General features: G+C 41.8%; 1 protein-coding gene across 1 annotated transcript in view; it reads left to right on the forward strand.

The window, feature by feature from the left end:
- The first annotated feature begins 7761 nt into the window (after positions 1–7761).
- Positions 7762–24114, forward strand: part of FBXO42 (F-box protein 42) — a 92480-nt gene continuing 76127 nt past the window's right edge. The window contains exon 1 of the mRNA XM_036255650.1: positions 7762–7954. The gene's annotated coding sequence lies outside the window, so the exon portion shown is untranslated. The remainder of the gene's footprint in view (positions 7955–24114) is intronic.

Genomic DNA, 24114 nt, shown 5'->3' on the forward strand with positions numbered 1-24114 from the left:
TTTGGAACCATCTTTTCTAAGGGCAGGCAACTACTGGGAAAAAAGTTTTAAAGTGATTCGCAGTTTTTATAAAGTGCAGGTGGTTTTTTCAAAAGTTTGAAAAACATCTATCTGTCTATATTTTTTTATCCTCACCCAAGGACAAAAACATCTATCTGTCTATATTTTTTTATCCTCACCTGAGGACATTTTTGCATTTATCTTCAGATAGAGTGGGAGGGAGAGACGGAAGAAGAGAGAGAGAAACATCGATGTGAGACACATGGAATGGCTGCCACCCACACTACCCCAACTCCCGCAGCGATAAACTGCAACTGGGGTGCGTGCCCTTAGTAGGAACCAAACCCAGTACTCTCTGGTCCACGTGCCGAAGCTCTAATCCCTGAGCCAAGCCGGCCGGGGCTGTTGTTGTTAATCCTCACCAAAGGATATTTTTTCCATTGATTTTTAGAGAGAGTGGAAGGAAGGAACCAAGCAAGGGGGTGGAGAAAGAGAGAAAGAGACAGAGAAACATACATGTGAGAGAGACACATCAATTGGCTGCCTCCCACCACTGGGGTGGGGGATTGAACCTGCAACCCAAGAACCTGGCAGACCCTTTGGTATATGGGCTGACGCTCTAACCACTGAGCACACCCTCCAGGGCTGAAAATATTTTTATACCTCAACAAAGAATGAAAAACATTTACTAATGCATAAAACATTTTATTATTTCTATCTGATAAGGTGAAAATTATTACAGTATTTCCTGCTCATAAAGCAGTATTTCAAGCATCTGGTAACAATTACATCTTCTACCACGAGGTAGAAACATTACTATTAGTTGGTAATGTTCTATCTGAGCTAGACAACCACAACTACTAAAGTTCTTCTGAGCCTTTAATGCCAGATATGTACATTAACATTACTTTAAAAACGAATTTATTAATCTTCCTAAACAGTGTTTTGATTTGTTTTTCTCCAGTATAGAAGTGGAGACCTTGGATATTAAAGTTCAACTTTGAACACTTCCAACTTGAACAGCTGTGTGGTCTTATACAAGTTATTTAAGGTTTATGTGCCTTGGTTTCCCCAAGTTATTGTTGTTTTTTTTTTGGTGGTACATGCCCCTAGTGGAAACCAAACCCGGGACTCTCTGGTCCGCAGGCTGATGCTCAACCGCTGAGCCAAACTGGGCAGGGTCCCAAGTATTTTTTTAAAAAGATCATAGTAGTAGTAGCTTCTTGAGAAATAGATTTAGGGTTAACGAGTTATGATGCTGAAAAGCTTAAAATAGTGCTTGACCCATAGTAAGAGTTCTAAAGGCTGCCTACTGTTATTATGGAAGTGTCTTGTCTGCCGTAAGATTTATAATTCTCACATCTGTGATCGTGCTTTCTTTTTTTTCTAATACTTACCTGAGGATATTTTTCTATCTATCTTCAGATAGAGTGGGAGGGAGAGAGAGAGGGATAGAAAGGGGGAAAGAGAGAAACATTGACATGAGAGGGACACTTCAACTGGCTGCTTCCCGCATGACCCAACCAGGGCTGGGAACGAATTGCAATCAAGGTACGTGCCCTTGATCGGAATTACACCCTCAACTCTGGTCCATGGGCCAACGCTCTACCGCTGAGCCAAACTGGCCAGGGCATCATGCTTTCTTTCTCAAATCACAACAGCAGGGGGAAAGGCCAGTATCATATGTATTTATACTCACTGATATATTTTTGTGGGCCTCTCAGTGTTAAAAACATGCCATTCAGCTGTGTTGCATTTGGCTGTTATAATAAAATTATCTGAATTGGGATATGTTTTTAGCATGTTATTAATCTTTCTGAAGGAACAGCTTCCTGTTGTGAAATTTTGCAATTTGTATTCTTAATGATTATTATTATTATAAAGTGCAGTCATGTGTTAAATGTTACTAGTCTTCAGTTAGAAGTTAAAGTGACATGCTTACTAATTCTCTGGTTTCACGATTTCCTGTCTCTAAAATAGCATTCTGAAGAATCCCAAATTTGATTTCCAGCCCTGAAATGACCTGATGTTTCTGATTGATACAGACTTCTTATTGGCATCTCCGCATGTATATTCCACTAGCAGCTCAAATTCTTGGTCTAAAATACAACTAATACTATTAACAGCCTGACCAACTTCCCCAAAGATAAAGGACTTGTTTTTTTTCACTCTCTGGAACTATATTTACTTTGAATACATTCTCCTATAAACCATTATTTTAAGTGAATTATCCTGATCGAACCTTGGTGAAGACAAGGTGGTGGAAACTGTCTATCAGATGTCACTTAAGTCTCACTCTTGAGGCATGATTAGTCTTTCCTAAATGTAGCTGACTCGCAGTTTTCGGTGTTTGTCCTTATAGAATGTTACCAGCAGAGGGAGATAGTTTCTTACAATTTTGTTATATTTGGCAATGAGCCTTAACAGTTGGACATTCCTGGGACTGAATTTTCTAGGAGACCAGAAAGATAAGAGATCTTGGAGATGATCTGAGGATGCTACAAAGGAAATAGCCTTTATTTCACCAAATGAGCAATCTAGAGGACAACCCTAATTAATCATATAGGCCCCCTGTGACCTTGGGAAAGTCCCTTCTTCTTCTGTAGAATGAGGGAATGGGACTAAATAAGCTTCAAAATTGAGGAAGTGGTGGTTTCTTTCTGAGAGGGGAAGCCCCCCCCCCAATTGTGACAGTGGCAAAGACCTAAAGCATGGGCTTCTTTTTCTTATGAAATGTGTGTGATACATCATTCATGTTTGGAAATTAGAGACTTGCACTCAGAACAGATATACCACATAAAACACTCTGATATGTGATGGGAATGTAAGAGAAAAGCCCATACTGAGAACAGTTTCCATGTGATGTATAAACTAAGGCTATGTGGACAGTGTGTTAAAAAATAAATGGCAACTTACCAATATTTAAAATGCATGTGCCTTTTGACCCAGTAATGGCATTTCTAGTAAATTTTTCTTTCTTTCTTTTTTTTAATCCTCACCTGAGGACATTTTTCCATTCTTTGTTCAGATAGAGTGGGAGGGAGAGAGAGGAAGAGAGAGAGAGAGAGAAACATCGATGTGAAAGGGACACATCGAGTGGCTGCCTCCCACATGACCCAACCAGGGTTGGGGACAAACTGCAACTGAGGCACATGCCCTTAGCGGGAGCCAAACCTGGGTCTCTCTGGACCGCAGGCTGAAGCTCTAACCGCTGAGCCAAACCGGCCAGGGCTAGTAAATTTTTCTGTAGATACATTTGCTTATATGCATAACAAAAGTACAAGTGTATTCATTGCTACTTTGTTTATAATAACAACAGAATGGAAACAAATTAAATGTCCATCACTAGAAGATTTGTTTTAAAGATATATAATATCTCCATACAAAGGAATAGAATGTAATTTGTTAACAAAACTTAGATGGTTCTAAATATGTTGACATCAAGTGAACTTGAAGGACTATAGTTAAAAAAGAAAAAAGCAAGGTGCAGAGCATTGTGTATAGTTTGCTGCTACTTTAGGTTTATTTATTGATATGTGTAATATGTGTGCTTGTGTATGCATGTCTGGAAAGATATCAGGACCTTGTAACAGTAGTCACCTCAGTAGAGGAAAAATGTTTACCAGGTAGGTAGGGGACTGGAAGAATGGACTTAATTTTTTTTTTTTTTAGATATGTTTTTTTATTGCCTTGACCAGCGTGGCTTGGTTGGTTGGGCGTCATCCTGTGCACTAAAAAGTTGACAGTTCGATTCCTGGTCAGGGTACATACCCAGGTTTTAGGCTTGATCCCGGGGAAGGGGGCATGCAGGAGGCAACCTATCAATCATTTTCTCTTTCTCCTTTTCCCTCCCTCGCTCTAAAAAAAACCCCCAATATTTAACAGTAATAATAAATAAAATGTTTTACTGATTTTTTTTTTTTTTTTTTAGAGAGAGGAAGAGAGAGAGAGATACACACATCCATCAGCTGCCTCCTACATGCACCTCAACTGGGGATCAAACCTGTGACCTGGGCATGTGTCCTGACTGGGAATTGAACAGATGACCCTTTGGGGCATGTGATGATGCTCAGCCAGCTGAGCCACACCAGACAGGTCTTAATTTCTGTTATTAATCTTTTGTACCTTTTTGAATGTTATTCTGTGTGCATAGCTTACTTATCCTAAATAAGTACATAAATAAGAAGTGAATTTCAGTAATTTATTATTGGGATGAACTCTGGAGGAAAACTTTTGGTTTATAGTTTTTAGTGAAATGACAGCCACCCCTTTCATCCTAGCCTCCTCCCTTGTCTCCTCCTTTCCAATTATGTCCCAATAGGCCTTCATCCTGCAGAAAGATTATTATAAAACATATGTTCATAACATACCCTTTCTGCCTCCAGATCTTCACTGCATAGTAGGTAATATTCAGTTTTCCTCCTGATATTCTACACCATATATAAACTGACTTAAATCTTATCTCCTCCTGTTTGTCAGAAGCAACATTGTATAGAATTTAAGAGCATAAACTTTGGAGTGAGACCACCTGGGTTCAAACCCTATTTGTGATGTGGGTTGAGCTACTTAATCCTTCTGTGCCTCAGTTTTAGCATCTGCAAAGTAATGGCAACTGCTTAGCAGTGTTTGGCACATATGAATGCATAATTAAACATCAACTGTGACATTAATTTTTCTTTAATAATAGTACTTTTATGCTTATCACAATTTATAATTTTTTTCTTTACTGATTTGAGAGAGAGAAAGAAACATCTATGAGAAAGAGTATTGATTAGCTGCCTCCTGCATGCCCCCCACTGGGGATCAGGCCACAACCTGGGCATGTGCCCTGACTGGGAATCGAACTGGCAACCTCTTGGTGCTTGGGTCGATACTCAACCAGTGAGCCATACTGGCTGGGCACAATTTATAATTTTATGTGGCTTATTTACTTGTTTATTGTCTACCTTTCATAGTAGCCTAGCCTTGGAGCATAGCCTACCTTCGTAGCCTGGCCTAACCTTGGAGCTTACCCTAATACATGACAATTATGTGAAATTCACGCTTTAGTGTCCACAAATAAAGTGTTATTAGAATATAGCCACACCTATTTGTTTACATATTATCTATGACTACTTTTATTTATTTATTTTTTTCATTTATTTATTTTTTAATCCTCACCCGAGGACATTTTTCCATATTTTGTTCAGATAGAGTGGGAAGGAGAGAGAGAAACATCGACGTGAAAGGGACACATCGACTGGTTGCCACCCACACAACCCAACCAGGGCCGGGACAACCTGCAACCGAGGTACATGCCCTTAGTGGGAACCGAACCCGGGTCTCTCTGGACCGCAGGCCAATGCTCTAACCGCTGAGCCAAACTGGCCAGGGCTCTATGACTGCTTTTAAACTATGAGGAGAAACTTGAAGTTTCAACAGAGACCATAAGCCATTTACACTCTGGCTGTTACAGAAAATGCTTGCAGACCTCTGTTCTAGGATCTTGAATTCCCTTTATAATATATATATTTTTTTCAGTTTTATTTATTCATTCATTTGAGATAGAGAGCAAAAAAGTAAGGGAGGGAGAAAAAACACCAATTTGTTCCAATGATTTATGCACTCATTGGTTGATTCTCACAAGTGCCCTGACTGGGGATCAAACCCACAACCTCTGGGTATGTGGGGACTATTCTCTAACCAACTAAGCTACTCATTCAGGGTTCCCTTTGTAATCTTTGAAGAGCTGTTGAAAACTTTGGAGAGGTCTGTTTCACTAAAGACAATCTTTTTCATGCTAATTAGCCATTCATTAGAAAGTTGGGGGAAGCCAGAATACACTACAGAGACTGTGTAGAAGCCCCTGACTTAGAAATTTAGTAACTTAGCCACCCAGATTCCCATTGGAAAGTGAGAAACAAAGGATCACAGGTGAATGGGGAGAGAGACATGGTCTTTTTTTCATCTTCTCTGTTTCTGATGTGGTAGAGAAAATGTACAAGCACAAGAGTTGAGCTATAGAACGGGTATTTGAGATGTGTGTGTGTGTGTGCGTGTGCGTGCTCATGTGCCTGCCCTCTTAATTGCCAAATTCCCAGTTCATTCTTTCATTCATCAAATATTTAGTGAGTCCCTACTGTATGCCAGTCTCTATATTAGGTGATAAAGTCATGAACAAAACAGACCAAAATCTCTGCTGTGTTTGAGCTAGGAGATTCAAGGTGGAGTGGTTCTGTATTGGAACCTGTTTAACATGATCCAGCAGTTCCAAACCTAACTGGGATCAGAATCTCTAGGGAGCTTTAGAAAAAGTCTGAGGCAAGGTCTAAGATGGGCCCTGGAACCAACATTTTTATAAGGAAGCACTTAATAGCTGGTCCAGTGTTTCTAACATTGAGCTCTACATTGTGGGTGGTGGGATTGGTCACAAATTTTGTGACAACTTTTAATGACATACTATATATATATATTTTTATCCTCACCCGAGAACACTTTTGCATTTATCTTCAGATAGAGCGGGAGGGAGAGGGAGGAAGAAAGAGAGAGAAACATCCATGTGAGAGAGACATGACCACTGGTTGCCACCCACAGAATCCCAGCGCTGGCGGGGAGAAACTGAAACCAAAATACGGGCCCTTAGCAGGAACAAAGCAGGTCTCTCTGTCCGCGGGCTGATACTCTAACTGCTGAGCAAAATCAGTCAGGGCTAATTTTAATATTTTTTTTATCAGTTATAATTGCCAAGTTTTTCTTTTGCAGTAACATTTCCTAACTGAAAGACTTGAGTTTCTTAAATCAATGTTTCTCATACTAGGATTTCACAAGTGTATTCCCAGGGGTCTATGCATTATTCAAGTTTAAGGAACACAGATCTAGTGATTTCTAGAGTGAGGATTACTCAAGTCTGCTCATTAGTGCATTGCCCTCCCAATTTGAGTGGATACTTGGGTTCTGATCCAAGAGATATCCCAGAAAGTCCATTTTTATCCCAGGGTGGTGGGCTGGTACTTCAAGGTTTCTTTGGTTTTCGGTGCAAGGGATGAAGACTGAAGCCCTTGGCCTCTGTTATCTCTGACATTTCCTTAGACCACTTGCTGTCCCGATGGGTTCATGAAGGTTCTCACCTACACACCAGATTACTCCCTTGGAGGGAGGATTTAGCTGGACCCCGCTGTCTGGCCTGGTGATAGTGACAGTAGACAGTACAGGAGCTTGAGAACCAGATAAGCCCGAGTTCAAATCCTACCCTGCCTCCTCTCCTCTAAGGTGTGTGGCCTTGGGAAAATGACTCATACTTCTTTGCGCCAGTTTCCTCACCTGACAAAGAAGCTAGTAAAAAGTCACACAATGGTTGTTCTAGTTAAGGGAGGCTTCGCTTGCACAACCAAGGAACTGAATTCCCCTCCTTCACTTAACATCCAACAGCACTTCCAACTTTCACAGTCCTCACCTATGCTCATACCCTCAGGGGGTATAAATGAGTTAATTCCTAGCCAAACTTCTATCATAGTCTCAAGACAGTTGCCCCACGCACGGAAAGAAGGGTGGGTGCTGACCTGGGGTAGGGTCTAGAGACCGAAGGAAGAAAGGTGCGGAAGCGCGACGTTTCTTAACTCCAGCTGCGCTCCCTGGGGGTGGTTCCATGCCCAGGAGAGCCACAACCTGGGACCACGCCTCTTCCCGAATGGCACCACCCCCAGGCCGCCCGACGTGAGTGCGCGCGCGTCCTCCGCGCCGAGCCCTGCGCATGCGCGCTCTGCGCTGTCTTCTCCCGGCCAGAGCTGCCCCGGCGGCGGCGTTAGAGTGGAGGAAGATGGCGGCTCCGTACTGCTCGGGGTCCGGCCAGCTGTGAGGAGCCCCGAGTGCGGCAAGCACGGCCTGAGGCGGAGCCCCTCTGCTCTGGCCCTGTCCCGGCTCCCTCGCCGCTGTCGTCAGCGGAGCTAACCCGAGAGCGTGGCGCGGGCTGGGCCAGGTGAGGTCTCTCCCCATCCCGGGGCCGCGGCGGGGAGCTGGCGCCTCCTGCCCTTTATGCCCGGGGCCCGCAGCGGGCAGTGGGTGCCCCGGGTCCCGCGCAGGTCCTGCGCCCCACGCGGTGGTCGGTGCCGCTGGACTGGAGACCTTGCTGTCGTCATCCTCGGCCTCCCTGGGTTAGGCAAGGAGGAGGAGAGCCCCTTCCCAGCCAGCCATTGGGATGGGAGTGAACCCGGCCCCTTTCCTCAAGCAGGGCGGTTCTCGTCCCCTCACCGGGGCCACGAAAGGGTGTGTGACCTGGGCAAGGATGACTGTAGGGATGTCAGGTAATCTTTTCCCGCCCCCGAATCCTTAACGCCGTGCCGGAGAAGCTGGAGTCCGGTGCCCTCCAAAATTGGGGCTGCGGCGAGGGGCCAGCATCTCCGAAGCTGCAGCTGCAAAGGGAAGATTTTGGAATTGGCCTAAAAAATAAAACACAAGCAGCCTTACCTACCCCTTAGCTTTTTGAGTGTCTCCCCAGCAAAGTGGGAACTGCGGATCTCCTGGGTTGAGAGAGCAACCCACGTTGTGACCGTGGAAGCCCTGTGGTGAGAATTATTTGTGCAAAGGGAACAGTGGAGGGTGGGAATGAATTTGTAAACGAGGAAAAAAGATCCTAATAGTCTCTGCAGAGTAACTTCGGTGCTAATGAAGCCCTCGTTCGTTTGAAACCTTTGGATTGTTAAGATTCGGAATAGCCAATTGCTTTTGTCTGTAAAATCTACCGAATTTTATTAGGAAAAGAAAAGCTTAATTTCTTCATTGCCAAGCTTTTGGACTTTTCTATGGTAGGATTCTGATTGCTCTGGATGAAGATTCAGACACATTACCAGTTCTCACTTGCTGGCAGGGACGTTGTGCTATGCTTGTTGCTCTTTTTTGAGAACAACTTTTTTGTTGTTGTTGTTCAAATGCTAATTGAGAGGCCAATTTAGGTTTTCTCACCAGGACAGTCGGTTTGAAGTCTTGTGGGTTTTTTTTGTTTTCCTGGAGGAATGATGGCTTTAGTTGGAATTGTGCTGTGGGGAATTGTTGAGGTGATGGCTTTGGGTAAGAGACACCAAACACCTTTTGTAACGGAGTGTTTTGTCATGCCTAAGAATGATGATGTAATGTGGGTTTAAAAGGGACAAGGAAAATTTGAGAGGAAATGCCATTATTTAGATTTGAATGTTTAAAAATGGACTTTGTAGCTTTTACAGTGAATAATGTTGCTCTGTGTCAAAGTCCTAACTTGGAGCACAGTCGCGTGTATAACCTGATTGGTGTTATTTCATTTGTATGTTGTCATTTTATACCCTGTAATTGTTTGCTTTTGACAAGCCTGGTATAAATATATTACTCAATCTACATTGACCCATGGGTGTTTTGTCTATTTCAAGAAGCTTTTCATTGTTAAAATGACAACTGTTCAGTTATCAGCTAATTCTTTAACCATTTTCCCTTTTCTTAAAGCCATCTCCATAGAGATTTGTAGATTTTCTTAGTGCCTTTGCTAAGGACATCAACCTGAACCAACAACTTCTCTGTTGCAGAAAATTGGAAAGCCACTCTATGTTTCAATTTGCTAATAATAAAGAGTCATGAAATTAATGCAGTAAAACATCTTGGTGGTTTGATATTACGCTTCTTGGCATAATGTGTTGCATTGTTGTGCTAAATCATCATCAGGTATTGATGCAACTTCATGACATCCATGACATCATCCACTCTCCAGCATTTTGCCTTTTGTAATTCTTTACCTTCTCAGGGTCACAAAAAGAACAGGATCAGGAAAAATAGCTGAGGATGCTTCTTAATGTCAGATTTGTAGAAGATCATTCATTTAACACTGCCTTATGCACTTAAAACCCTTCTGTGAAATTCAGAGCTGTGTGATTACTACCTACTATGAAGAGCAAGCATAGAACATGCTAGTAAAACCTTTGGGTTTTACAAGAATATTGAAGTCCCAAGGAGATGTTATCACAATGATGAACAGATATGTGATTATCATTGTGATTTCAGGGTTGTTTAGGTCAGTAAGTTAACAACTCTTTGTAAAACCAAAAGCCATTTGGTTAAATAACGCCCTTCCCACTTCACAAGATTGTTTTGTGGATCAAAAAAGGTAATGTTTGTGCAACTGCTTTGTAAAATAAAAGGTAAATGTAAGATTGATTATTCAGTAATCAGTTTTATGAAAACACCTATGTAGGGCTCTCTTTATGTGCTGGGCATTTTGGAAAGTAGGTACTAATGATTCTAAAACAAGACAGCTTTTGGTCCTAGGTTGCCTATAGTCTAGTTGGGGAGCCAGACAAGGAAACCAGTTAAATATTGTATATTGTAGTATAAGAAGTACCATGAATTCAACCAACCAAGCGTTCTCAGTGTCAGGATAGCTTCCCCAACCTTTCCTATTATTCTGCAGAAAAATCTGCCTTCTGTGAGTGACTTGCTTTTTATAAAAACTTTTTTGTTGTTTTGTTTATCCTCACCAGAGGATATTTGTTCCATTGATTTTTTAGAGAGTGGAAGGGAGGGAGGGAGGGGGGGAGAGAGAGAGAGAGAAACATCGATGTGAGAAAAGACACATCAGTTGGTTGCCTCCCAAACAACCTGGACTGGGTCAGAGATCGAACCTGCAACCCAGGTACGTGCCCTTGATCAGAATTGAACCCATGACCCTTTGGTCCATGGGTCAATGCTCTAACCACTTTGCAAATGGGCCAGGGCTATAAAAACTAAAAAAAAAAGTTTTTTTTCTTTATTGATTTTAGAGAGGAAGGGAGAGAGAGATAGAAACATCGATGAGAGAGAACATCAATTGGCCGCCTCTTGCATGCCCCCCACTGGGGATCAGGCCCACAACCTGGGCATGTGCCCTGACCAGGAATCAAACTGGTGACCTCCTGGTGCATGGGTTGACGCTCAACCTCTGAGCCACAACAGCTGGGCTATAAAAACTGTTAAAAAGTTTTGGGCCAGTTTGGGTCAGTGGTTAGAGCTTCGGCCCTCCAACCGTGAGTTGCGGGTTCGATTCTTGTCAAGGGCATGTACCTTGGTTGTGGTTCATCCCCAGTTCTGCTTGGGGTTGTGTGGGAGGCAACCAGTTGATGTGGCTCTATCACATCGATATTTCTCTCTGTCTCTCTCCCTCCCTCCCACACTATCTGATGATAAATAGAAAAGTGTCCTCGGGTGAGGAATAAAAAAAAGAAATCCTATCATGAGTTTCTCTTTTATTCATTCACTGTCATGACACTTCCCACACAGTATGCCCCAGTTATGGTTTCTGCATTCTCAAAAATCCAAGAGCCTTGGGAGAACCTTTCTGAGAGTGAGTCATATACACAGGCAACTAACACAAACATTGCAGCTGCAATTAAAATATCTCAGATTACTGAGTCATGTTAACTTAGAGTGATGTTGCTTTTGTTTTTGTTTTGTAAACTGACACAAGAAGCACTGTATGATTTTAATTTGATCACATTTAGTTAATAAATGTTTAGTTGTCACTCACTTAGAATGTTGACTGGAAGTGGTTATTAGTACTTTCTCCTTTCTCCCAATAGTGAGTAAAATGAGAAAGTCCCTTTCCTTCTTGGATGAAATTGACTGCTTAAGCCAGAACTATATTAAATTATTTTATAGAACCTATTTTTGTGAATTGAGGTTGCTTAGTATCCCTGATAATGAACTTCTGTATCCCGTTACAAGTTCCTCATCTTAGTGCTGTGGTAGTTTTATAACCAATTTTCATGTTGTTCCCTGCAATGCAAACATTTTATGAATTTTTGGATTGAATGGAATCTTGAAGTGGTGCAGTTGAACATGTACAATCTGTATCTTAACTGAAAATGAATGCTTAAAGGTTGTGGTTGACAGAAAAGTGAAGGTGATGTGTTCGTTCATTTTCTGTAGTATGATAAATTGTTAACATGTATAAAGGTATGACCTACATACAAGTAATTTAAAAATTACCCAATAATATGCTCATAATAGAGCCTGTTTTTTAAATTGTTTTTCATGATAGTTTTCTAAATGTCTTGTAAAATTATGACTACAATTTAATTTTGCCTTTCCTTACTCATGCATCTGTTGGAAAGCACATTTGCTTTTTTTTATTCTTACCTGAGGGTATATTTTTATTGATTTTAGAGAGAGAAGGGAGAGAGGGAGAAACATCTATTGGTTGCCTCTCATACACTCCCTGACCGGGAATCAACCTGCAATCTTTTGGTGTATGGAACGAGCTCCAAACAACTTAGCCACCCAGCCAGGGCAGCCCATCTGCTTTTAATTTGATTTTCCTGTATTACATTTCTACATTTTCTTTTTTGATTTATTTATTGATTTGAGAGAGAGAGAGAGAGACATCGACTTGTTGTTTCACTTATTTATGCATTCATTGGTTGATTCTTGTATGTGCCCTGACTGGGGATGGAACCCACAACCTTGGTTTATCAGGACGATGCACTAACCAACTGACACCCAGCCAGGGCTATTTTTCTACTTTTTAAAATTTTTATTATTTTTTTTATCCTCACCCGAGGACATTTTTCCATTTTTTGTTCACATAGAGTGGGAGGGAGGGAGGGAGAGGGAGAGAGGTAGGGAGGGAGAGAGAGAGAGAGAGAGAAACATTGACATGAAAGGGACACATCGAGTGGCTGCCACCCACACAACCATCCGGGGCCAGGGACAAACTGCATCCGAGGTATGCGCCCTTAACGGGAACTGAACCCGGGTCTCTCTGGACCGCAGGCCGACGCTCTAACCGCTGAGCCAAACTGGCCAGGGCAAATTTCTACTTTTTAATGTGTAAAGTTTTATTTAATTCTTTTCCAGTGTTGCTATTCTGTATTTTGCTTCAAAGATGGAAGTATCTTGTGGTGCTTTGATGCTTGTTTATATGTGTAAGTCTGATAAGTGTGTAGATATTATATGAAACAATAGTTACTTGAAAAATTTTATTACTCTGGACAGTAACTTAGTAACTTATTTTTTGTTTTTTTGTAATATATAGATTTGAGGTAGTTCATTTAATTTCTATAAAGGCAAACGAGTTTTAGTTTTAACTAATAATATTCCCTTAGAATATTTAATATTTAGGGTACTATTTATATCAACTACTTTACAGAATTCATTAGTATATCTTTCCTTTATTATTTTTATTTTGAATGTTTAATTTGTGTTGTGATTTGGAGAACAAAAATTTTTTCAGAATGAACCTTTTGTCACAGTGTTGGAAGAAAGGTTGGTGTTAATTATGAATTCATCAATATAATTTTACTAAATGTTGCCTCTCCCATCTGCTGGCTTTTCAGATAGAGGTCAAAGGAAAATGGAATTTGTCCTTTTATTTCAGTATTTCTTTTTTAAGCTTTTTTTTTTTTTTTTTTTAAACTAGTAGCCTTGCTGTCTCTTGCCAAAAAGCAACAGTGTTGTCTTGGGTTCAAGCAGTATTGGTTTGCCAGGGCTGCTTTCTTAGCTTTTGCTCTGAGATATTTAATAACATCTTTCCAAGTAGATCCTTTGGTCTAGTGAAGATTGAGCAAACTGTTCTCTTCTTTATTAGTGAATCTAAAGTTTTACATTCCTGTGGGTCCATCATATTTTTTTTTGATCTGTCTTCCTCACCTCTCCCCTTTTTCTCAGTAAATGCAATTTTCTCTTCCAAAAGTGTGTTTCATAAATCAATGGAATTTTGGAATATAATTCCCCATAGAGATGCATAACGATGGGTTAGAATTTTACATTTTATTTAACTTAAAAGTAACTTAATGGTAATGAAATCTTGAAGATGTTATGCTAGGTGAAATAAGCCAGATACAAAAGAACAAATACAACTACACATACATGAGGTACCCAGAGTAGTCCAATTCATAGAGACAGAAAGTAGCATGGTAGTTGTCAGGGGAGAGGAGGGAACTCCAGAGTTAGCATTTAGTGGGTATGGAGTTTCAGTTTGGGATGATGACAAAGTTCTGAAGATGATTGGTAGTGATGGTTGTACAACAATGTGAATGTACTTGATGCCACTGAACTATATACCTAAAAATGGTTAAAATGGCAAATTTTATGTTTTGTATATATTGCCACAATTTTTTAAAAAAGGTTACTTGCACTGGCTGGTTTGGTTCAGTGATTGGAACATCAGCCCAAGGACTAATGAGTTGTGTGTTTGATTCTGGTCAAGGGCACGTACCTCGGTTGAAGTTTGTCTCCAGCCCTGGTCAAGGTGGTGCGGGAGGCAACCAGTCGATGTGTCTTCTTTCTCACATCGATGTTCCTCTCTCTCTCTCTCTCTCTCTCTCTCTCTCTCTCTCTCTCTCCCTCCCCCCTTCCCTCTCCCCTCCCTCCTTCTCTCCCTCCCTCCCTCTCTCTTTCTCCCTCCCACTCTATCTGAAGAGAAATAAAAAAAAAATCCTCGGATGAGGATTAAAAATAAATAAAAATAAAAAAGATAACTGAATGGTTTACATATTCTTTGAGAATTTTAATTTTATTTTAAAGTTATTGTTAATCCCCACCTGAGGATATTTTTCCATTGATTTAAAAAAATTTTTTTTAGAAAGAGAGGAAGGGAGAAGGAGAGAGAGATAGAAACATCGATGAGAGAGAACATAGATTGGCTGCCTCCTGCGTGCCCCCCACCGGGGATTTGGCCCACAACCTGGGCATGTGCCCTGATTGGGAATTGAACTGGCGACCTCCTGGTGCATCGGTTGACATTCAGCCAGTGAGCCACACTGGCCGGGCTCCATTGATTTTTAGACAGAGTGGAAGGGAGTGAATGGGGTATTGGGGGAAGAGAGAGAGAGACAGAGACAGAGAGAGACAGAGACATTGATGTGAGAGACACATTGGTTGATTGCCTCCCAGAGGACCCTGACCAGGGCCAGGGATAGAACCTGCAATTCTTTGGTCCACAGGGTGATGCTCTAACCGCTGAGCCAAATTGACCAGGGCCATACCATTTATTTTAATATAGTAATTAAGATAGGCTTTGGCCCCTGGTAGACCCAGGCTTATACCCTAGTTCTGCAACTCTCTTTTGTTATGGACCAGCGGTTCTCAACCTGTGGGTTGTGACCCCTTTGGGGGCCGAACAACCCTTTCACAGGGGTCGCCTAAGACATAACAGTGGCAAAATTACAGTTACGAAGTAGCAACGAAAATAATTTTATGGTTGGGGGTCACCACAACATGAGGAACTGAATTAAAGGGTCGCGGCATTAGGAAGGTTGAGGATCTTAGCTTCTCTAAGTCTCAGTGTTTTCCATCTATAAAATGATAATGATGTCTATGTTATGGGAAAATTAAATGTGGAAACACATGAAATTCTTAGCACATTGCCTAGCACATATTAAACACTCAAATCTTAAACATCATTATGATATTATTTTATGGACATGAAAACTGGGGGAAGGGAAACTTATCTCCTGGTTCATTATTGTGTGGGCCCAGTGGCACACCTGTCTTGCATTAGGAGTACATGTTTTCTTTTTCTTCCTGTGCTTCTCCTTCTGTCCTTGATTGGAGAATTGGGCTTATTTGTGGCTTCACTTGACATTACTGTTCTAATGTCCTTAAATCCATCTAATGTGATCTTTCTTTTATGCTTCTTGCTTTTTCAGGGATGCTAATAGAGCATATCCTCTAACTCAGCTGTCCAGGTATTCACAACTGAGTCCATTATTACGTCTCTCCTTTAAGATAAAAACCTTCATTGGAACAGATTGATGAATCTCAGAGGGAATGGGGGGGAGAGGAGGTGGGAAGAGATTAACCAAAGAATTTATATGCATATATGCATTGCCCATGGACATAGACAGTAGGGTGGTAAAGGCCTGGGGTGTGGTGGAGGGGGGCAATGGGGAAAAGGGGGGACATCTATAATACTCTACAATAAAGATAAAAAGGGAACTTCCGGTCAAGATGGCGGCGTAGGTAAACGCGGTCTCGCGTCCTCCCACAACCACATCAGCGTTACAACTAAACTACAGAACAACCATCATTCAAAACTGCCTGAAATCAAGCAGAATGCAAGTCTTACAACTATGAAATTAAAGAAGCAGCCACATCCAGACTGGTAGGAGGGGCGGAGGCGCAACAAGCTGGTCTCACACCCACATGTAGCGGAAAAAAGTTAGAAGAACACCTCAGCTGGAAAGGTCCTCCCTGAGGACTGAGGGGTCCCCGTCCCACACCAGGCACCCAGCTTAGGGTTCCACTGCCAGGAAGAGAAGTCCCCATAACTTCTGGCTGGAAAAACCAGTGGGAACTGAGGCTAAGGGAGGCTGAGGCTTCTGGAGTCCCAGGCAGCTCCTCTTAAAGGGCCCACACATGGACTTACTCGGACTCGCAGCCTCCAGGCTCCAGCATGGGGAAGGCATCTAGAAAGGCACCAGAGACATATGGGGAAAAACTGAGTTATTTGGCATTGGAGCGAGGGCTGGAGAGGCGGCTTTCTCCGGGACAGAGTGCAATCAGAGGCCTCTTTTCCTTTGGTGAGCCCTTCCTTGGGGCGGCAGACGGGTGCCATATCTGGGACTCCAGCAACCTGGCTCACACTGTTTGCCTGGCCCTGGTGATTCCCTGAGGCCCTGCCCCATCCAAATATCAGGCCCACCCAAGCTGTTGCCACTTGCTTTACCATAGGATTGGCCTGTCTTGGATCCTGCTTCAGGCTTTCCTAAATTCTTTTAAACAAGCAGCATCTGGTTTCAGCTAGCCCCATACCTCTTGTTAAGTAATACATAGAAACAAACACAGGGAGGTAGCCAAAATGAGGAGACAAAGAAACAGGTCCCAAATGAAAGAACAGAACAAAACTCCAGGAAAAGAACTAAACAAAATGGAGATAAGCAACCTAACAGATGCAGAGTTCATAACACTGCTTATAAGGATGCTCAATGAATTTAGTGGGAACTTCAGTGAACTTAGGGCCTCATGAGCATAAAAAAGGAGCAGTCAGAAATGAAGGAGGCACTAACTGAAATAAAGAATAATTTACACAGATTCAATAGTAGAGTAGGTAGCCCTGGCTGGTTTGGCTCAGCGGTTAGAGCATCAGCCTGCGGTCCCGAGAGACCCGGGTTCGGTTCCCGCTAAGGGCATGTACCTTGGTTGCAGTTTGTCCCCGGCCCTGGTCGGTCGTGCGGGTGGCAGCCACTCGATGTGTCCCTTTCACATCGATGTTTCTCTCTCTCTCTCTCTCTCTCTCTCTCTCTCTCTCTCTTCCTCTCTCTCTCTCCCACTCTACCTGAACAAAAAATGTCCTCGGGTGAGGATAAAAAAAAAAAAAAAATAGTAGAGTAGGTAAAGCCAAGAAGCAAGCCATCAATTTGGAATATAAGGAAGCAAAAATACCCAATCAGAACAGCAAAAAAAAAAAAAAAAAAAAAGAATCCAAAAAAGTGAAGAGCCTCTGGGACAACTTCAAGTGTACCAACAGTCGCAGGTTGGGGGAACCTGAAGGAGAAGAGAGAGAATAAGAAATCGAAAACCTATTTGACACAATAATGGCAGAAAACTTCCCTAACTTGGTGAAGGAAACAGACATACAAATACAGAAAGCACAGAGAGTCCCAAACAAGATGAACCCTATGAGGCCCACACCAAGACACATCATCATCAAAATGCAAAAGGTTCAAGACAAAGAGAAAATCTTAAAAGCAGCAAGAGAAAAGCAGTTACCTACAAGGGAGTTATAAGACTGTCAGCTGACTTCTCAAAAGAAACTTTGCAGGCCAGAAGGGAGTGGCAAGAAATATTCAGAGTGATGAAAAGCAAGAACCTACAACCAAGATTACTCTATTTTGCAAAGCTGTCATTTAGAATTGATGGCCATATAAAGAATTTCCCAGACAAGAGAAAGCTGAAGGAGTTCATCACCACCAAACCATTATTATATGAAAAGTTGAAGGGTCTTCTTGAAGAAAAAGATAAAAAATATGAACAAACAAAATGACAATGAATACATATCTATCAACAATTGAATCTACAAACAGAATGAACAGGCAGAACAGAAGCATTCTCATAGATACAGAGAACATTTTGTTGGGTGCCAGATGAAACGGGGGTCGGGGGAATGGGTGAAAAATGTGAAGGGATTAAGAAGTACAAACTGGCCCTGGTCGTTTTGGCTCAGTTGTTAGAGCGTTGGCCTGCAGTCCAGAGAAACCCAGGTTCAGTTCCCGCTAAGGGCCTGTACCTAGGTTGCAGTTGTCCCCGGCCCTGGTTGGGTTGTGCTGGTGGTAGCCACTCGATGTGTCCCTTTCACGTCAATGTTTCTCTCTCTCTCTCTTTGTCTCTCTCCCTCCCACTCTGTGTGAACAAAAAATGGAAAAATGTCCTTGGGTGAGGATAAAAAATAAAATAAAAAAATTTTAAAAAAGTACAAATTGGTTGTTAGACTGACAAACCTCAAAGGGAAGGGGGTTATGGGGTATGAGAAGGGATAAACCAAAGAACTTATATGTATATATGTATAACCATTGCACACGGACAGCAGTGTGGGGAAAGGCAGGGTGGGGAAGGAGCGGGGAGGGAGGGGGTCAATAAGGGAAAAATGAACATCTGTAATACATTCAACAATAAAGATGAATTTTTAAAAGGGCGAGGGAAGCCCTTCATCAACCAAGTTCTCTTAATCTTCTCATTTCTGTAGATAGAATAATTTTATTCTGGTCTGATAGGCTGTAAAATTGGGAATCATTTTTTTATACTTTTTCATCTCTTGTATCCTGCCATGTAGTTCTGTATTACCTTCCTCATTGTCCCTCAGATTTCCCTGTTTCTTACTATATTTGCTGCCGTTACTCTAGACTAAGCTTTTGTGAGCTGAAGGCAGACTGAATTAGTGTTAACAGTTCTTAGCTGGTCTTGTTGCCAGTGATCTGTCATTTGCTTATTGTGTGATCCCAGTCTCCTTCATCTTCAAAAATGAAAATTACAATTTCTACCTCATGACATACGTGTAAATGATTTAATTAAAGGCCAAACATGGAAACACTTAATAAACTTTAGCAGCTGAATTTGAGTTTTTCTCCATGGTAATCTTTGGAAATGGTTAAGATTGAGGTGACAGTTTATGACAGTCTTAAAGGACTGCTATCTGAATGGTTTCTCTTACGGTAACTCATTATTGCCTATCTCCCCATTATTGCTTAACTTTGAAGCTTTACATATTGCTATCACTGTACATTTCCAGCCTTATTTTCCATGACACCTGTCATGCAGTCTGTTGGAACCAGGATAGTCTGACTGCCTTTTGTATATAGCATGTTCATTTGTACAGCTGGAACATTTATTTTCCTAGGTAGGAGGCATTGTTTTTTTTTCCTTTTCCATTTAACTACTCTATCCAGCTCTGTAGGGTATCTCTTGTATGCTCTGTTATTTAACCACTGCTGCTCTTGCACAATCAGGTTCAAGTTTATATCCTAAAGGAAATTTTTTGTGCTAATTAATTTTTGTCAAATAGCTTTAAAGGGATATATCATGCAGTATAATTCATATGTAATAATTTTAGTGCCTTATAGGCACATTTACTGCTTACATATTGGGCACTCAAACATTCATTCAGCACACTGACTTTTTAAAGAAACCAGTCTGCTTCTCTGGTAGACTTTTTTGACATTCATGATTTGTCTCAATGTTTTCTCGTGTCATTTAACCTCTTTCTTTATCTCCTTTTAAGACAAAAGTAAAGGCTCGGTTATATCACACCTGAATTTTTCCATTATAATTTGATGACTTAGTTAATGTGAAAGTCCTAGATCTTTCCAATGTACCCTTTACAACGATCCAGTAATCTGTGGGGTGGCAGTTTAACACAATGCAGTTACTCTATTTTTCAACCATATTTCTCCTGTTGGCTTTAACATCCATTAATGATTCTTGCCTGAATCAGTTGTTTCATTGGAGGTTGCAAAAGAATGATGATGATGATGATGATGATTCCTTCCACATTTAGTAGCTGGCAAGACATTATCAATGGAGAATGAGCAATTAACCGTCTTTACTAATATGGCAGGGTATTTAATTCTGCTTTTCATTGTAAATTTTCTTAGTGAAGAATTGGTCACTTTAGTGGTGGCAAGTGAGTTTCTTTGCTATTTTCTGTATCGCTGTAGGCATGTGAATTTTTTATTATTTTACACTTAGTTACAGCCATTAGTCTTTTTTTTTTTATCCTCACTGAGGACATTTTTCCATTTTTGTTCAGATAGAGTGGGAGGGGGAGAGACAGAGAGAGAAACATCAAAATGAAAGGAACACATCGAGTGGCTACCACTTGTACAACCCCAACCAGGGCCGGGGACAGACTGCAGCTGAGGTACATGCCCTTAGCGGTAACTGAACCTAGGTCTCTCTGGACCGCGGGCCGACGCTCTAACTGCTGAGCCAAACCGGCCAGGGCAGCCATTAGTCTTTTTGATGCTGACCTTTGGCCAGTATAAGTCTCTTCTTCAAGCTGGTGTTCTGTCTTTTTGACAGGCCTTCATTGGTCTTTGGGTTGTTTTCTGTCACAACAAGATATCTCAGGTTCACCCTGTACTCTCCCAATCCTTGACCTGAAATCAGTCATTTTCTTAGGATGACCCAGTTGTTTTTTTTTTTTATAGGGAATGCCATTAGAAACCAAGCTCATTGCTGCTAGATCTTTATTGTTCCTAGGTTCTTTCAGTGGGCAGAGCTAGAAAATACGTTTTTTTAAATTATTTTTTTAATCCTCACCTGAGGATATTTTTCTATTTATCTTCAGATAGATAAATAGAAAGAGGGAGGAGAGAGAGGGAGAAAGAGAGAGAAACATTGATGTGAGAGAGACACATTGACTGGTTGCCTTCCACATGACCCTGACCAGGGCTGGGGACGAACCACAACTGAGGTACATGCCTTTGACCGAAATCAAACCTGTGACTCATCGGTGTGAGAGCCAACACTCTAACCACGGAGCAAACTGGCCAGGGTGAAAATACGTTTTTAGAAATCAAACTTTATATTGATATTTCCAATTTAATTTGAACATATTACAGGTTTTTTTGTTGTTGTTTTTATCCTCACCTGAGGACATTTTTTCCCGTTTTTTTGTTCAGATAGAGTACTGGGGAGAGAGAGAGAGAGAGAAACATCAACGTGAAAGGGACACATTGAGTGGCCACCACCCGCACGACCAAACAGGGCTGGGGACAAACTGCAACCAAGGTACACGCCCTTAGCAGGACCCGAAACCCGGGTCTCTCTGGTGGACCGCAGGCCAACGCTCTAACCACTGAGCCAAACCGGCCAGGGCCAGGGTTGTGTTTATTTTAGATTTTATATTTTCTTTCTTAAGCTGAAAATCTTGGTTTTTAGTACTATTCACACTTATTTCCTTTATCTTACAGAATATTTTTTTAAAAAAATGTATTGACTGAATTTAGAGAGAAGAAGGGGATGGAGAGACAGTGAAACATCAATTGTTCCACTTATTTATGCAGTCATTGTTGCTTCTTGCATGTGCCCTGATGGGAATTGACCCTGTAACTTTGGCACATGGAGACAATGCTCCAACTAACTGAGCCACCTGGTCAGGGCTATGTAAGAAGTTTTTAAATATAGTATCTATAACAATTACTGAGGCAAATTTAAGATTTCTTTGTGATTCTTTTTATGCCAGGATCTAGTTAAAAGAAAAAAAAAAGGAAAACATAGTAGTTATTTCAAATAGAGTAGATTTAATATAGGGAATTGGTTATACATGTGTTGCAAGACAGAGCAGAAAAGAGTAGGGTAGGGTAACTTAGAGATTAATAATTTTAGGGTAATTACCTCAAGAGTTGGGGGCACAGAAGGGACAGATGTTATTCCTAGAACGTTTAAAGGATATGGAGGAGGGGTCGCCATCTAAACACTGCTTCCACTTCTAGAACTAGGACCATGAGGAGGACTTGCCAAGAGCCACATGGCTGTTGCTTGGACCGTCCTCCTTCTCCTGATTTTTATTAGTTTTTGGTTTATCCTTTCATTGTTTCTTTTTGCAAAACTAAGCAAATACCTGCATATACTTTTTTCTCCTTTCTAACACAAAATGTTGCCATATTAGTTACACTGTTGCCATGTTAGCATCTCTCTTTTCACTTAACATATCTCAGAGATCATGCCCTATTGGAACAGAGGTAACCTTAATAGGATTTCATAGCTTTGTTGTGTGAATTGTTAGATGTGTTCAGTGAGTCAAAAAAAATTTTTTTCCCCAATAATTTCCATTGATTTTCAGAGAGAGAGTGGAAGGGAGGGAGAGGAAGAGAGAGAAAAATTGATGTGTCACATGGGTTGGTTGCCTCCTGCATTCGCCCTGATCAGGCCAGGATCTACCTGCAACCCAGGTATGTGCCATTAACTGGGAATCGAACCCGGGACCTTTTGGTGCACAGGATGACGCTCAACCAACTGAGCCACACTGGCCAGGCTGGACCAGCTTGGTTTGTTTGTTTGTTTTATCCTCACTCAAGGACACCTTTCCATTTTTGTTCAGATAGGTAGAGTGGGAGGGAGAGAGAGAGGAAGTGAGACAGAGAAACATCGATGTGAAAGGGACACATCTAGTGGCTGCTTCCTGCATAACCCCAAGCTGGGCCAGGGACAAACTGCGACTGAGGTACGTGCCCTTAGCGGGAACCGAACCCAGGTCTCTCTGGACCGCAGGCCGATGCTCTAACCGCTGAGCCAAATCGGCCAGGGCTTGGGTTTTACTCTAGACTTCACTGTTGTCCCATCCAGCTCCTTCCTTCACCAACAGGCATGTTCTTCTCCTTCCCTGCCAGTCAGGCAGGGAGATGGGAGAGGCAGGTGCGGCTTTTTGTTGTCATACAGTTGTCCTTCATTTATCATGGTTAATCGTTCCAGACTCTCCCGCGATAAATGAATTTCCATGAAGTAGGATTCTTTATTTATAAATCGAATATTTTTGCAGTTAGAGCATAGAAAACCTGTATACGACCATCTAAATACGTTTTTTAACATTATTAGAGCCCTCTAGACATGAAATAACACCCTTTAGTCACCATTACACTCTTATTACCCAATATGTTAGACAAGAGAAAATAAGACATATTAGACGTTACAAATATTACATTATTGTACATTTACACACACACAGTTCTTACACACAACCACTAACCTATGAAAATAGTGCAACTTGTTCGATGATGAAGTGATAAAGGTGAAGAGATGTACTGCGCAGCAAAGAAGAGTAAGGTTACTGCTCCTCTGAAGGCACGACCTCAGTAGGAGTCTTCAGGTGGTGCAGTATCTTCAGCAGGTGCGTCGATGACGGAGTACTAGGAGTAGGCAGTGGGTGTCTGGTTGCGCAGCTGAAGAACATTGTGATAAGCAGTTGCTGGTGCTGTCTTTTCATATGTGTGAGGAGGCTTGTAGGGTTCTATCACTCCATCAAGTGCATTCCGGAACCAAAATGCACGCATCATTTGTGGGTCCCATTCGCCAGTCATGTCCTGTACTACCTTAATAGTTCTCACGACTTGCGAGAGACGTTCAAGTGTAAGGCCATCTTCCTCCTCCTGATCCCCAGGAACCTCTGGCTGTTCTTCCTCCTCCTCACTTACAGACTTAGTCATCTCCGTTAGATCCTCGTCAGTTAGGGGATCCGAATGTGTCTCCAGCAGCTCATCCACGTCATCGCAGGTCATATCTGTGAAACCTTCTCCTCCCAGCATCCAGGCTAGCCTAACTGCCTATCCACTGCCGAGTTGCTTATATCATCTGGGATGAATCCTCTGTAGTCGTGGACAATTTCAGGCCACAACATCTTCCAGCTGGCCTTCATGGTCTCCTTCTTTATGTCCTTCAACACGGCCTGGATATTCTTCAGCCAGGTTGCGATGGTATACTGCCGCCAGTACTCTTTCATCAAGAAGTTCTCCTCAAGGTCCATGTCTTTGACAAGGTGCTGCAGGCTGTTTCACATGTAGAGGGCCTTGAATGCACGAATAATGCCTTGATCCATGGGCTGGATCAGCGAAGTGGTGTTGGGAGGAAGGAACTTCATCTGCACATCGTCTTAGGATAGATCTTGCACATGACCTCCAGCATTGTCCATGAGGAGAAGGACATTAAACTCAA

Source organism: Molossus molossus, unplaced genomic scaffold (assembly GCF_014108415.1).
Source record: "Molossus molossus isolate mMolMol1 unplaced genomic scaffold, mMolMol1.p scaffold_m16_p_12, whole genome shotgun sequence".
Classification (NCBI taxonomy): domain Eukaryota; kingdom Metazoa; phylum Chordata; class Mammalia; order Chiroptera; family Molossidae; genus Molossus; species Molossus molossus.